Here is a 14,599-nt window from a genome sequence, read left to right as displayed (position 1 = left end):
GAACTAACCATCACGACACACATTTTGAATGTGTTTATGTATTTCATATATTTTGTACTATCCTCCCCACAAAAAATTAAATTCTTTCAGAGGAGAGACATGTTGATTCACTGCTGTTTGACCAACAACTAGAATAGGGCCGGATAGTGGTAATGGTTCAATATATATTTGCTAAGTGAATTAATTCACTGTTCTGAGAGCCATATGAGATAAATATTGATACTTATTAAACACTTAAATGTTATGATTGATATTGGCCTATAAAAAGTGTAAGCAGCCTCTGCTCACCAGAAGTATGAATATCCAAGGTGTAGTGAAATTACCAGAGTTTAGACCTGTAAGCTTGTCCAACCCGCGGCTTGTGGGCTACATGGCCCAGGATGGCTTTGAATGTGGCCCAACACAAATTCATAAACTATCTTAAAACATCATGAGACTTTTTGTTTTGTTTTGTTTTTGCTCATCAGCTATCATATTAGTGTATTTTATATGGGGCCCAAGACAATTCTTCCAATGTGGCCCAGGGAAGCCAAAAGATTGAATACTCCTGGGAGGGTATATTACTGTATTATGAACAATGATAGTTAGGAAAAGAAAGGAAAGAAAGGTTGAGACTGGACTGTGAAGGAACTTGAATGATACATTAGGAGTGGGACCTTTGTTCCATTTAGAAGTGAAAACTTACCAAGTTTTTCTGAACAAGGGAGTGAAATAATAAAAGCAGAATTAATTTCAGAACAATTGATATTTTGATTCTACTTGCAAGGACTTGAGCAGGAAAGATTAGAGGCAGAGAGACAATGTCGTGAACTTTCCCCCACTCGAATCCTCCTTTTTCCCAGTATTCAAGACACTGGCATATGTACTGGCATATATGTACTATTTGCATCTTTTAAACTTAGTTTGAAGACTACTGTATCATCAAATATTTTTCATACTCAGTTAAGGTGGTTTTTGATCTTACTGCGATGTTAAACTACCATACTTTGTTTAGCTGAAAAAAAGGTCTGTCCATGGTTTCTCTGGATTGGAAGTGAACCTACTATAGATATGAAAAGCTCATATTCATTCTTCTTCAGGTTATCTAAAAACTAATAACTAAAGTATTAGAAAAAGATAAGTTTGGGTATGAATATACTATAGGTTATCTGGTGAGATACAGTTATGAGTCAACGGGAATCAACACGTCAAAGGCATCTGTAGTGCTTAGCAAAGTTTCTTTACATCTCTAATTTGTTTCTTACCCAGGGCAAAATGCAAACTGCAGTCTCCTTTTCTCTAAAGGAGTATTGTAAAGAAAAAGAGTGGTATATGCTCATGTTCTACTGGACTCTGAACCTCCTGGGGCTGTATAACCCTGGGACTGCCCAGCACAGTAGGAGTGAAATAAATGTATGTTAAATGAATCCATCAAACTTCTTAGAAGACAGACTCCAGGGAAATTTCATTATTTTGTTCTAAATTATGCTTTCCCTCATGTAATGAATATTTAATTCTGTTTTGTTCCAGAAAGGACTCAAGGCTTCTCTATTTCCTTTAGTAATTAGCTTAAATAAGCCAAGTCATCCATTTCTCTACCTACCCAATGGACAACAGAAGAAGCTTATGTGTCTCATAGTTTTATCTGTACCTTGATATGTTTGAGAATATTTCATATACATAAACCAGCAATGATCATTTGAGGAAATAAACCAGTAAACTTTACAAGCAATTGTAATTTGAGGATATAAACTTTAAACTCTAGAATGTTGGACACATCTTTGAAAATAATTCCAAATAACTAATTGAATCTATTAGTTTATGTTACAAGCCAATTTGGTTCAAAGTTTTAAAATGAAGAAAAAAATTGTATAAATTGAAGTTTTAAGCATAGTTTAATGAAATCAGCTAGTCTAAATTCAATATTTTCACTCAGTTCATCAAATTATTTGAAAAGTAAACACGTGGGCTGTACAGAGAACAGTGAATCCTCCCCTACCCTGAGCTATCACTACTGCTTGTGGGGCACAGAGAAGGCATTCAGACCTGTGCCTGCCACCACCCTACCCCCAGCCAACACCACCTCCAGTGTGACTGTGCACACAGGCTCCAGCAAGGGCCTCCTGCCCACCTCTGTAAGCTGCATTGCCTCTGCCACTCTGGTGAGCATCTGCAGGGAGGCAGGCACCCCCACACCCACTAGCACTTCACTGCAGCTGTCCCATCTCAGCACCCCTAGCTGAGTGGATTCCAAAACTTGAAGAGTGAGAAGACAAAGTTGGGGCCTCATACAAGTCCCCCAGAGTTAGTGCACACAGTCCAGAAGTTGGGAGCTGAGTGTTGGACCCCTAAAATCTTCCAGAAATGAAGCCAATCAGCTGAATCCACCTTATACCACAATCAAACCCTCAAGGTCATCAAATAGGATAAAAGGAAAAAAAAAAACATTCAAATGTCAGCAACCTCAAACATTAAAGGTAGAAAAGTCCACAAAGATGAGAAAGAATCAGCACAAGAACCCTGAAAACTCAAAAGGCCAGAGTGCTTTTTTTCCTCCAAACAACTGCGTCCCTTCTAAAGCAAGCTTCTAAACCAGGCTGAGATGGCTGAAATGACAGAAATAGAATTCAAAATATGAATTGGAATGAAGATCATTGAAGTACAGGAGTATGTTGAAACCCAATGGAAGGAAGCTAAAAATCACGATAAAACAATGCAGGAACTGACAGACAAACAGCCAGTATAGACAAGAATGTCACCAACCTGATAGAACTGAAAACATTATTAGAATTTCATAATGTAATTACAAGTACTAATAACAGAACAGCCCAAGTGGAGGAAAAAAATCTCAGAAATCTCAGAGCTTGAAAACTGGCTTTCTAAAATAAGACAGTCAGACAAGAATAGAGAAAACAGAATGAAAAGGAATGAACAAAACCGAGAAATATGAGATTATGTAAAGAGACTGAATCTACGACTCATTGGTGTCCCTGAAATACATGAGGAGAATGAAGCCAACTTGGAAAACATATTTCAGAGTGTTATCCATGAGAACTTCCCTAACCTAGTTAGAGAGGCCAACATTTAAATTCAGGAAATGCAGAAACTCCTGGTAAGGTACTTCACAAGAAGGTCATCCCCAAGACACACAATCATTAGATTCTCCAAGGTTGAAATCAAAGAAAACATGTTAAAGGCAGCTAGAAAGGTAAGGTCACCTACAAAAGGAAGCCCATCAGACTAACTGTGGACCTCTCAGCAGAAACTCTACAAGCCAGAAAAGATTGAGGGCCAATATTCACCATTCTTAAAAAGAAATTCCAATCAACAATTTCATATCTGGCCAAACTAAGCATCATAAGTGAAGGGGAAATAATATCCTGTTCAGACAAGCAAATACTGAGGGAATTTGTTACCACCAGACATGCCTTACAAGAACTCCTGAAAGAAACACTAAATATAGAAAGGAAAGACCATTACCAGACACTACAAAAACACACTGAAGTGTACAGACCAATGACTCTATAAAACAACCATATAAACAAGTCTGCAAAATAACCAGCTAACATCATGATGACAGAATCAAATTCACACATAACAATATTAACCTTAAATGTAAATGGACTAAATGCCTCAATTAAAAGACACAGAGTGGCAAGCTGGATAAAGAATCGAGACTCACTGGTATGCTGTCTTCGAGAGACCCATCTCACATGCAATGATACACATAGGCTCAAAATAAAGGGATGGAGGAAAATCTACCAAGCAAATGAAAAACAGAAAAAAGCAGGGGTTGCAATCCTAGTTTCTGACAAAAAAGACTTTAAACCAACAAAGATAAAAAAGACAAAGAAGGGCATTACATCATGGTAAAGGGTTCAATTCAACAAGAAGATCTAATTATCCTAAATATATACACACCCAACAGAGAGAAACACTCAGATTCATAAAGCAAGTTCTTAGAGACCTCCAAAGAGACCTAGACTCCCACAAAATAATAGCAGGAGACTTTAACATATCACTGAAAATATTAGATAGATCATCAAGATAGGAAATTAAGATATTCAGGACTTGAACTTAGCACTGGATCAAATGGATCTGATAGATATCTACAGAAGTCTCCACCCAAAAACAACAGAATATACATTCTTCTCATTGCCACATGCCACATACTCTAAAATTGATCACATAATCAGAAGTAAAACACTACTCAGCAAATGCAAAAGAACTGAAATAATAACGAACAATCTCTCAGACCAGAGTGCAATCAAATTAGAAGCTAAGGCTAAGAAATTCACTCAAAACCAGGCAATTACATGGAAATTGAATGCCTTTTCTCCTGAACTCCTGAATGCCTTTTGGGTAAATAATGAAATAAAAGCAGAAATCAATAAGGTTTTTGAAACAAATGAGAACAAAGATACAACATACCAGAACCTCTGGAAAATAGCTAAGGCAGTGTTAGGACAGACATTTATAGCACGAAGTGCCCAAATCAAAAAGTTAGAAAGATCTCAAGTCAACAGCCTAACATCACAACTAAAAGAACTAGAGAACCAAGAGCAAATAAATTCCAAAGCCAGCAGATGACAAGAAATAACCAAAATCAGAGCTGAACTGAAGAATATTGAGACACAGAAAACCATTCAAAAGATCAGTGAATCCAGGAGTTGTTCTTTTTTTGAAAAAATTAATAAACTACATAGACCACCAGCTAGATTAATAAAGAAGAAAAGAGAGAAGGTTCAAATAAACACAATCAGAAATGATAAGGGGGATATTACCACTGACCCCACAGAAATACAAACAACCATCAGAGAGTATTATGAACACCTTTATGCACATAAACTAGAAAAACTAGAAGAAATGGATAAATTCCTGGACATACATACTCTCCCAAGACTGAATCAGGAAGAAGCTGAATCCCTGAACGGACTAATAAAAAGCACTGAAATTGAGTCGGTAATAAATAGCCTACCAACCAAAAAAACCCCAGGACCAGACTGATTCACAGCTGAATTCTACCAGATGTACAAAGAAGAGATGGTACCATTCCTGCTGAAACTATTCCCCAAAACTGGGAAGGATGGACTCCTCCCTAACTCATTCTACAAGGCCAGCATCTTCCTGAGACAAATACCTGGTAGAAATATAACAAAAATTTAAAACTCAGACCAATATTCTTGATGAACATTGATGCAAGAATCCTCCATAAAATACTGGCAAACCAAATCCGGTATCACATCAAAAAGCTTATCCACCACAATCAAGTAGGCTTCATCCTTGAGATGCAAGGTTGGTTCAACATATGCAAATCAATAAATGTGATTCATCACATAAACAGAACTAAAGACAAAAAACACATGATTATCTCAAAAGATGTGGAAAATGCCTTTGATAAAATTCAATATCGCTTCATGTTAAAAGCTCTCAATAAACTAGGTATTGAAGGAACAGCCCTCAAAAAATAAGAGCCATCAATGATATACCCACAGTCAACATCATACTGAATGGGCAGAAGCTGGAAGTATTACCATTGAAAATGGGCACAAGACAAGGATGCCCTCTCTCGCCTTTCCTATTCAACATTTTGGAAGTCCTGGCTAGGGCAGTTAGATAAGAGAAAGAAATAAAGCACATTCAAACAGGAAGAGAGGAAGTCAAACTATCCCAGTTTGCAGATTACATGATCCTATATCTAGAAAACCACATAATCTCAGCCCAAAAGCTTCTTAAATTGATAAACAACTTCAGCAAAGTTTCAGGATATGAAATTAATGTGCAAAAATAACTAGAATTCCTACACACCAACAATAGTCAAGCTGAGAGCCAAATCAGGAATGCAATCCCATTCACAATCACCACAAAAAGAATAAAATACCTAGGAATACAGCTAACCAGGGAGGTGAAAAATCTCTACAAGGAGAACTACATAACACTGCTCAAACAAATGAGAGATGACACAAAAAAATAGAAAAACATTCCATGATCATGGACAGAAAGAATCAATATTGTTAAAATGGCCATACTGCCCGAAGCAATTTATAGATTCAGTGCTATTTTTAATAAATTACCATTGAGATTCTTCACAGAACTAGAAAAAACTATTTTAAAATTCATATGGAACCAAAAAAGAGCCCGAATAGCTAAGGCAATCCTCAGCAAAAAGAACAGAGCTAGAGGCATCATGCTACCCAACTTCAAACTATACTATAGGGCCACAGTAACCAAAACGGCATGGTACTGGTACAAAAACAGACACATAGACAAATGGAACAGGATAGAGAACCTAGGAATAAGACCATATACCTACAACTATCTGATCTGTGACAAACCTAACAAAAACAAGCATTGGGGAAAAGATTCCCTATTCAATAAATGATGCTGAGATAGCTGGCTAACTATATGCAGAAGATTGGACCCCTTCTTTATACCATATACAAAACTTAACTCAAGATGTATTAAATAGTTAAATGTAAAACCCAAAGCTATAAAAACCCCAGAAGACAACCTAGGCAACACCATCTTGGACACAGGAACAGGTGAAGATGTCCTGACAGGCCAGGTGTGGTGGCTCACACCTGTAATCCCAGCACTTTGGGAGGCTGAGGCAGGCGGATCACGAGGTCAGGAGATCGAGACCATCATGGCTAACACAGTGAAACCCTGTCTCTACTAAAAATATAAAAAATTAGCTGGGCGTGGTGGCGGGCGCCTGTAGTCCCAGCTGCTCAGGAGACTGAGGTAGGAGAACGGCGTGAACCCAGGAGGAGGAGGTTGCAGTGAGCTGAGATCATGCCACTGCACTCCAGCCTGGGTGACAGAGTGAGACACCCGTCTCAAAAAAAAAAAAAAAAAATATGTCATGACAAAGACACCAAAACCAATTGCAACAAAGGCAAAAATTGACAAATGAGATCTAATTAAACTAAAGAGCTCTTGCACAGGAAAGGAAGCTGTCAACAGAGTGAGCCTATAAAATGGGAGAAAATTTTTGCAAACTATTCAACAAAGGTCTAATATCTAGCATCTATAAGGAACTTAAACACATTTACAAGAAAAAACAACCCCATTAAAAAGTGGGCAAAGGACATGAACAGGCACTTTTCAAAAGACATACATGCAGCCAACAATCATATGAAAAAGTCTTCAACATCACTCATCATTAGAGAAATGCAAATCAAAACCACAATGAAATACCATCTCACACCAGTCAGAATGGCTAGTATTAAAAAGTCAACTTATACACTGTTGGTGGGAGTGCAAATTAGTTCAACAATTGTAGAAGACAGTGTGGCAATTCCTCAAAGACCTAAAAAAGAAATACCATTTGACCCAGCAATCCCATTACTGGGTGTATACCCAAAGGAATAGAAATTATTCTATTATAATGACACAGGCATGTGTATGATCATTGCAGCACTATTCACGATAGCAAAGACATAGAATTAACCTAAACACCCATCAATGATAGACTGGATAAAAAAAAATGTGGTGCATACACACCATGGAATACTCTGCAGCCATAAAAAAGAATGAGATCATGTCCTTTGCAGGAACATGGATACAGCTGGAGGCCATTATCTTTAGCAAACTAATGCAAGAACAGAAAACCAAATACCATATGTTCTCACTTATTAGTGGGAGCTAATTGATGTGAACACATGGACACAAAGAGGGGAACAACACACACTAGGGCCTACCAGATCGTAGAAGGTGGGAGGAGGGAGAGGATCAGGAAAACTAATAGGTAGTAGGCTTAATACTTGGGTGACAAAATAATGTGTACAAGAAGCCCCTGTGACCCAAGTTTACCTATATAACAAACCTGCACATGTACCCCTGAACTTAAAAGTTAAAAAAAAGAACTCAGAAGAAAGAAAAGAAAGAAAAGTAAACCCGAGTGTATAGTCCTCCATCTCCTAGGTTCTAAGGATTAAAAGCTCTAAGAAAAGTGTTAGAAAAATACATAGTGAATTAAGAAAAAATTATTCCTTGTAGTTCCAACGTTGTGTCTTTGCTTACACTATGTTCACCCTTTTAGGTATGTTTGTACAAAATGAAAAAGGAATAAAAACCAACATTTTTAGAGGATAATTCATGCTACTCAAAACAATCACGAGGAAAAGCTGGGCTGAAACTAGTGACAAACTTTTGCATTGTGCCACATTGCTGTCACATTTTTGCCCATATTATTTATGAGATTTCTTCAAAATTTTTATACCAGGTCATTCTTAAGGAATTCTTTGCTCAGGAAAAAGTCCAAGTTAGCATCCTTCAGACCCCTGCTGTCTCTCCAGCTCCTCTCCACACACATCCATTTATAAGGAAAGGCAAGGGCAGAAAGCAGATTTAGAAGAGAAAAAGGATAGAGGAGCATGAGTGTGTGTGTCCACGTGTGTGTGTGTGTGTGTGTGTGTGTGTGTGTGTGTGTGTGATGTGTCCTGCTTTACCACAGTCCAGGGAGCTTACAGGGAAGTCCATGTTCAATATCAGCACTGCAGGCCTCTCCAGCAGGCCCTTGTTCCTTCCTGGTATTCACTGCCTAGTGCACGGCAACTAAGCCACAACATCCAAACCTGAGACAAATCATCCCATCCCAGGGCTAAAAAAGTGACTCTAATGATGTGTCTGCGTAACAATCAATAATTCATTTAAATTGATTGCCTGATACATAAATAATTTCCTTATAACCTTCTGACTTTTAGCACCACTGATCTAAGAATCACACCTAAAAAAGTGCTGTCAGAATGCAAAAATAGTTTTCTGTTTGAATAATACTTATTTTTTATGACCATATGAATGATGAATATTCATGATAGAAATTTGGAAAATTCAGAAAATTAAATTTTTAAAAAAATCATCTATACCGAGAGGCAACTTGTAAATCTGGCTCATTTTCTTTATTTTTATATGTATATACATATATTTACGCATCTAATTTTAACATTCAATTGAGATTTGATGTACATAATTTTTGGATTCTGCTTTGCATTCATGGTTTACTATAAGCCATTTTCTCTATCATTTAATGTCATTTGAAAATATATTTAATGGTTGACAAGATTCTATTGGCTGGGTCTAATATGAAAATTTATTTAAACATTAGTTCATGTGAAATACATAGGATATACCTAGGCTCTCAATATTATAGGTATTTTTATGGTGAATATCTTTGAATATAAATATTTTAATATCCCAAATTACTTCCACAATCCAAATATCTACAAGCAGAATTACTAAATTAAGAGGTAGGATTTTTAAAATATCAATGTTTATTTTAGATTTAGGGGCTACATGTACAGGTTTGTTACATGAGTATATTGCGTGATGCTGAGGTTTGGGGCAGTGCTGATCCCATCACCCAGGTAGTGAGCATTGTACCCAGTAGGTAGTATTTCATCCCTTATTCCCCTTTCCCCTCCTGGCTTTTGGAATCCTCAGTGTCTACTGTTACCATCTTTGTGTCCATGTGTTAAAGGGTAGGAGTAATTTTGAGGCTTCAAGCTTCTGCTGATTTTTAAGCATTTTTCTGAAATAAAACTTTCAAATTAGTTCAAAAATCAATGTAACAGATGACATCTGTCAATATACATTATTATATGCATAAATCATATGCATAAATAATATGCATTATTTTATTATGATTTTATAAAAGATTGACACAACAGAATTCAAAATAACTTATTTACTACAAATAGGACTCACCACATGAAAATTAGAATCTAAAGCGATTAAAAAAACTATTAGGAAGTGAAAAAAAATCCCATCATATAAATACTCAATTTTGGCCATATTTTATGAAAGGGCCAAAAGCAATTAAAAAAAAAAAAAAAGAGAGAGAGAGAGAAAGAAGTGAGAAAGAAGTAGGAAAAAAAGAAGAAAGACATGTGGCTATTATTACAGCAACATGAAGGTGGTCAACCACTTCAAGTTTTTGTGGTCAGTGAGGTCACAAGAGCTACAGGCTGACATTTCAAACAAATTATGCACATTGAGGTCACATCGCTCTACTGCAGGCAGTTTCTCATAATTGTAGTGTTCTGTTTACAAGAGGTCCTTGACTTAAAAATGTCCTTTTGTGCCCTCTAGTGTTTAAATTCATCAAAGCTTTTGAGAAGTTCATATCTTGTTTCTGAACTCCAGTTGAACAACATTTCATTCTTAGACCAAGTGTTTATCTGTATCTGAAGGGGGCCAACATACATCTTGTTCCAAAATCTTTAAAGTTTATTTAATTTTTTTTTTTATTTCAAAGGGAGCTAGGTAGGGGTTGGAAAACTACCACAGAGCAAATCCTGCCCACTACTTTTTTTCATTTTGTAAATAAAGTTTATTGGAACATATTATGCTCATTCATTACAGATTGTCTACAGATAACTGCATTTGCTCTGCAACAGCAGAGTTGAGTAGTTACTACAGAGTTCTTATGGCCCCAAAAGGCTAAAATATTTACTATCTGGCTTGTCACAGAAAAAGTTTGCTGACCCTGGAGCTAGAGCTCTGATAATTAGATGGGATGCCATGACATCTTACAATGCCCTTTAATTCCACTCCCTTTCCATCAACCCCCGGAATACTAGTTAAAACAAAGACCATTGTAGGCCAGTCCATTAGCTTTGTGGTCCAGGTACAAACTTTGCAGTTTTAGTGAAACCATTTGTTAATTTTTATTTTTCTAATATTTACTTAGCTTGATAATATCAACTCCGTTCTGATGACTTCGATATTAATATGATTATATTGGAGAGAATATAATGAGATCAAATCTCTTTACCAATCAAGACCAGGAACTGAAGAACTTTTTCCTCCTTTGCTACCTCATCTCTTAGCTAGAACTTAGATGAGTAGATTAGTATCCTCATTCCTCTTTATTTTTATATAATTAATAATAATATTTGCAATTATTTTGAGAAACATATATCTTTTTTTGAATAAAGTAAACATACCATTTATAATTAATATGGAATTTAGTTTAAGTTCATGCTTGATTCAAATCTCACACAATCACCTCTTTTATATACTAATGAAAGCACAGTGCACAATAATAAAGCCGTGGTCCTATGTGGTCAACTTACAGGCTACCTTCTTTCCTCAGTGCAAATATCACGTCTTTCTAAGTCCCTCTAATATTTTATCCTCTCTTTTGTGTATCTAGAAGCTTTACTGAAACTTCCTACTCCTTATCTGAAATAGTTGACGTATAGTTAATAAGAGCTTTTTTCCAGGAAGTGGATCTATTTTATTGCTTTCTAACTTAACATGTTTCAGAATAGTTACAGCCATTTTTTTAATTCAAAGGTACATGTCAGCAATAGTCTGGCCAGAAATTTTGCACAATAATAGGAGAAAACAAAAAACTAGGGGCTTAGAAAAGTGAATGAAAACAGTTTTCAGTTGATTATTTTGTTCATGAAAAGGCATCTTTTCCTCATAACATGCATTCATGGCCAGTGTAGATTACATGCCTGGAGCTGCCCTTCTCAGCCTTTCAACCTCTCATTACATGCATATTCTTTCCTCTGTTCTTTACAGTCCCCCATTTCCCTGACACAGGCCCCGCACTACAATCCTCTTCCTTATACTTGACACAGAAATAATTTAAACACAAACCCAAATACAAACACTGCATAGATTTACCATATGGAATCACATATGTAACATTTCTGAATCAAATAACGCAAACCCACAATGTTACTTTCCAAATATATACAACAACAACAACCGAATGGGTGGTGAAACATATTACTTATGAAAGGTGCTCAATGTTAAAAGCAATTAAAATAAAATTCAGAAAAAAGTGATACCATACCTCTATTCCACAAGCAAAAAAAATTTCCAAACTTACCTGCAAAAGAAAAGAACAATAAATCTCAAATCAGAGGATATTTTATTTTTTTCTAGTAAATTTGGCAAAATTGTCAACATAAATATAGTTATTTCTTAATTATCACTGTGTATATCGTTCTCTGTAAATAATGCTTATTGGTTCTTATAGATACCAACAGGGCTGGCAGTGACATTCTCTAAAGGCCAATTCTCATAGTCCATAGGGTCATTTTCCATATGTAATCTGCTTCATAAGAAAGTTTTTAGAACAAAAACTTAAACAATTCCCTGGACCCAGGAAATCTGCATTACAAGACATTTTTGGGGGTGCTAAATCCAAACAATGAAAAAAGAAAAGGTTTTGGGGTCAGACTGACCTGGACTTAAATCCTAGTTCTACTGTAGCCTGGTAACTCAAGCCATTTTATGTCTGTTGAGCCTCAGTATTTTCGTCTATAAAATGGGGACATTATATTTATGTAATTCAATTATTCTAAGCATTGAAGTGATTTTGTGGCATGCTGTAGACACTCAAAAAATATTGCCTTCGCACCATCCTGTAAGCTTTATTTTATGCCAATACTTTGCTGAAACATAAATGCTTACTGCAGTATATAAAGCATGGAAGAGCTTTAAGCAATTAATAATGGATAGAAAAGTAACAAGTTTTACATTTCCATCTTCATAGTGTGACCAAGTTGGTTTACATGAAATATTAATCATCTTCTAGATGCTGGGCAATTTATTTCCCGGTGTAAATTCAAGTGTTTCACTTAGAGTTCAATCAATTAACTGAGAGTACGGCAGTCTTTAGCATGGTCTCTACATTCCATATATTCACATGACGCCCCCTATCATGTCCCCATTCACGATCTCACTTATGTCCCCTCACTGCAGCCTCACTAGCCTTCCAGCCATTCCTGGAAAATCGCAAGCCTGCTCCAGTCTCAGGATATTTGCATTCCCTGCCCATTTGCCCACGAATCTATCCCCACTCCCCTTCAATCCTTGCCTCAAAGGGCCCTTTCTAACCTGATTTCCCTATTGCAAATTCTAACCATATTCTCAGCCTCTATATTGAACTCCCCTGCTATTGCACTATTTGTTCCCTAGCACTGAGAGCCTTCTAAGACGCTACACAATGTATTTATTTACTATGCTTACTGAGTCTCTCTGTCCCTACCACTCCATATAAGCTACACAGAAATAGGGGTGTCTGTCTGTTTTGTTCACTATTGAATACCCAGAACCTGGAACAATGCCTGGTAAATAGAAGCTATTCAAAAAACATTTGTTTAAGGACTCAATAATACACATATGAAAAAACCAAATATAAAAATATAAATTATACATATATAATCCATATGTATATTTGTTTATATACATATTTTGCTTATATACATACATATTTATCACACAAATATTTACATGCTGATTATCCATAGGAATTTTTAATTTTTAATTAAATTTTTAGCTAGAAGTAAACCATTTTTGTTTTTGTTTTTGTATTTGTTTTGAGATAGGGTCTCCCTCTGTCACCCAAACTGAAGAGCGAGTGGTGCAAACACGGCTCACTGCAGTCTCAACTTCCTGGACTCAAGCAATCCTCCTACCTCTGCTTTCCAAGTAGCTGAGACTACAGGCCCATGCCACCACACCTGGCTATTTTTTTATTTTTTTAGTTTTTTTTTTATTTTTTGAGGAGATGGTGTCTTGCCAAGTTACCCAGGCTGGTCATGAACTCCTGGACTCGAGGAATCCTCCCACCTGGGCCTCCCAAAGTTCTAGGATTATAGGCGTGAGCCACTGCGCCAAGCCCTATTTTATTTTTACTTAACAATTATTATGAGGGAAATTGAGGCAACCATTAGCGATACTGGCTCTCTCTTTGTAGCTCTCCACCCTCAGGACACATGTAGATGCACTTAATAACCCTCTTGTAGTTGAATGGAGCCACGTGACTAATTCTGGCCAATCAGCGGCCAAGCGTTGATTCGCTGGTGTGAGACTCTCCATCTCTTCCCCTTTCTCCTTCTGCCAGAAGGATCAACAAAGTCCATGATGGTAACTCTGTCAGTTTCTGTACCAGAGTGAGGAGGCTGTGCAGCAGAGCTCCCTGTCGATGATATGTAGTATGGGAAACAACAATCACTATCACCTTTGTTGTTACAAGATTTAGAGGTTGTCAGGGCAATTTAACTCACCCATCAGGATAAATAGAGAAATTATGCACATATAATTTTAAAATTATACTGAAAGCCTTATTCAAAAAACAGCCTGCAAAACTATACTATATATATTCATTGTGAATGCTCTTTCTCAAGTCATTTTGTTTCTGCTGGTAATTAACTCTATAATTCTAAGTAATATGCTTATACTGGGTTTTTTTTTCTTGATTTTCATTTTTTTAGCCATTATCTATTCATTTCTTATCATAATAAACATTTAATTATCTTATACTGATCTCCAGTTCCCTTTTTTCACCTAGTTACATCATAATTTTTAGTTAAATTAACAATCACTGTTTACATATTTTTACTATATATAAATCTTATTTACTATGTGTGTAATATGTTCATATTTGCTTTACGGCTCAACTTCTGTTTTGCTAGTAGTTAATAATTGCTTTGGTTCTTTTCCAGATGGTACTCATATCTGCCACCCCTCTCAGATGCTCTAGCAAATTGGATAATCTATCAATTTCATTTTCTCTTTTCGGCCTCCTCCTCAACACCTTGTACTCTTGCTTCAATCTGTACTTCTCAGCTAGTTGCTTTCTAGGCCTGCTAGA

General features: G+C 36.4%; 1 protein-coding gene across 22 annotated transcripts in view; it reads right to left on the bottom strand.

The window, feature by feature from the left end:
* The window catches only part of PDE4D (phosphodiesterase 4D), a 1,566,198-nt gene that overhangs the window by 401,810 nt on the left and 1,149,789 nt on the right, over nt 1–14,599 (bottom strand). For 2 of the 22 annotated variants that reach the window (XM_063810434.1, XM_063810435.1), the window contains one exon: nt 11,792–11,827. The exons of the other annotated variants lie outside the window; for them this stretch is intronic. The gene's annotated coding sequence lies outside the window, so the exon portion shown is untranslated. The remainder of the gene's footprint in view (nt 1–11,791; nt 11,828–14,599) is intronic. 22 annotated transcript variants of the gene reach the window in all.

Source organism: Pan troglodytes, chromosome 4, assembly GCF_028858775.2.
Source record: "Pan troglodytes isolate AG18354 chromosome 4, NHGRI_mPanTro3-v2.0_pri, whole genome shotgun sequence".
Classification (NCBI taxonomy): Eukaryota; Metazoa; Chordata; class Mammalia; order Primates; family Hominidae; genus Pan; species Pan troglodytes.
The sequence above is the reverse complement of the archived record's forward strand: the minus strand, read 5'-3'. Positions and strand labels throughout refer to the sequence as shown.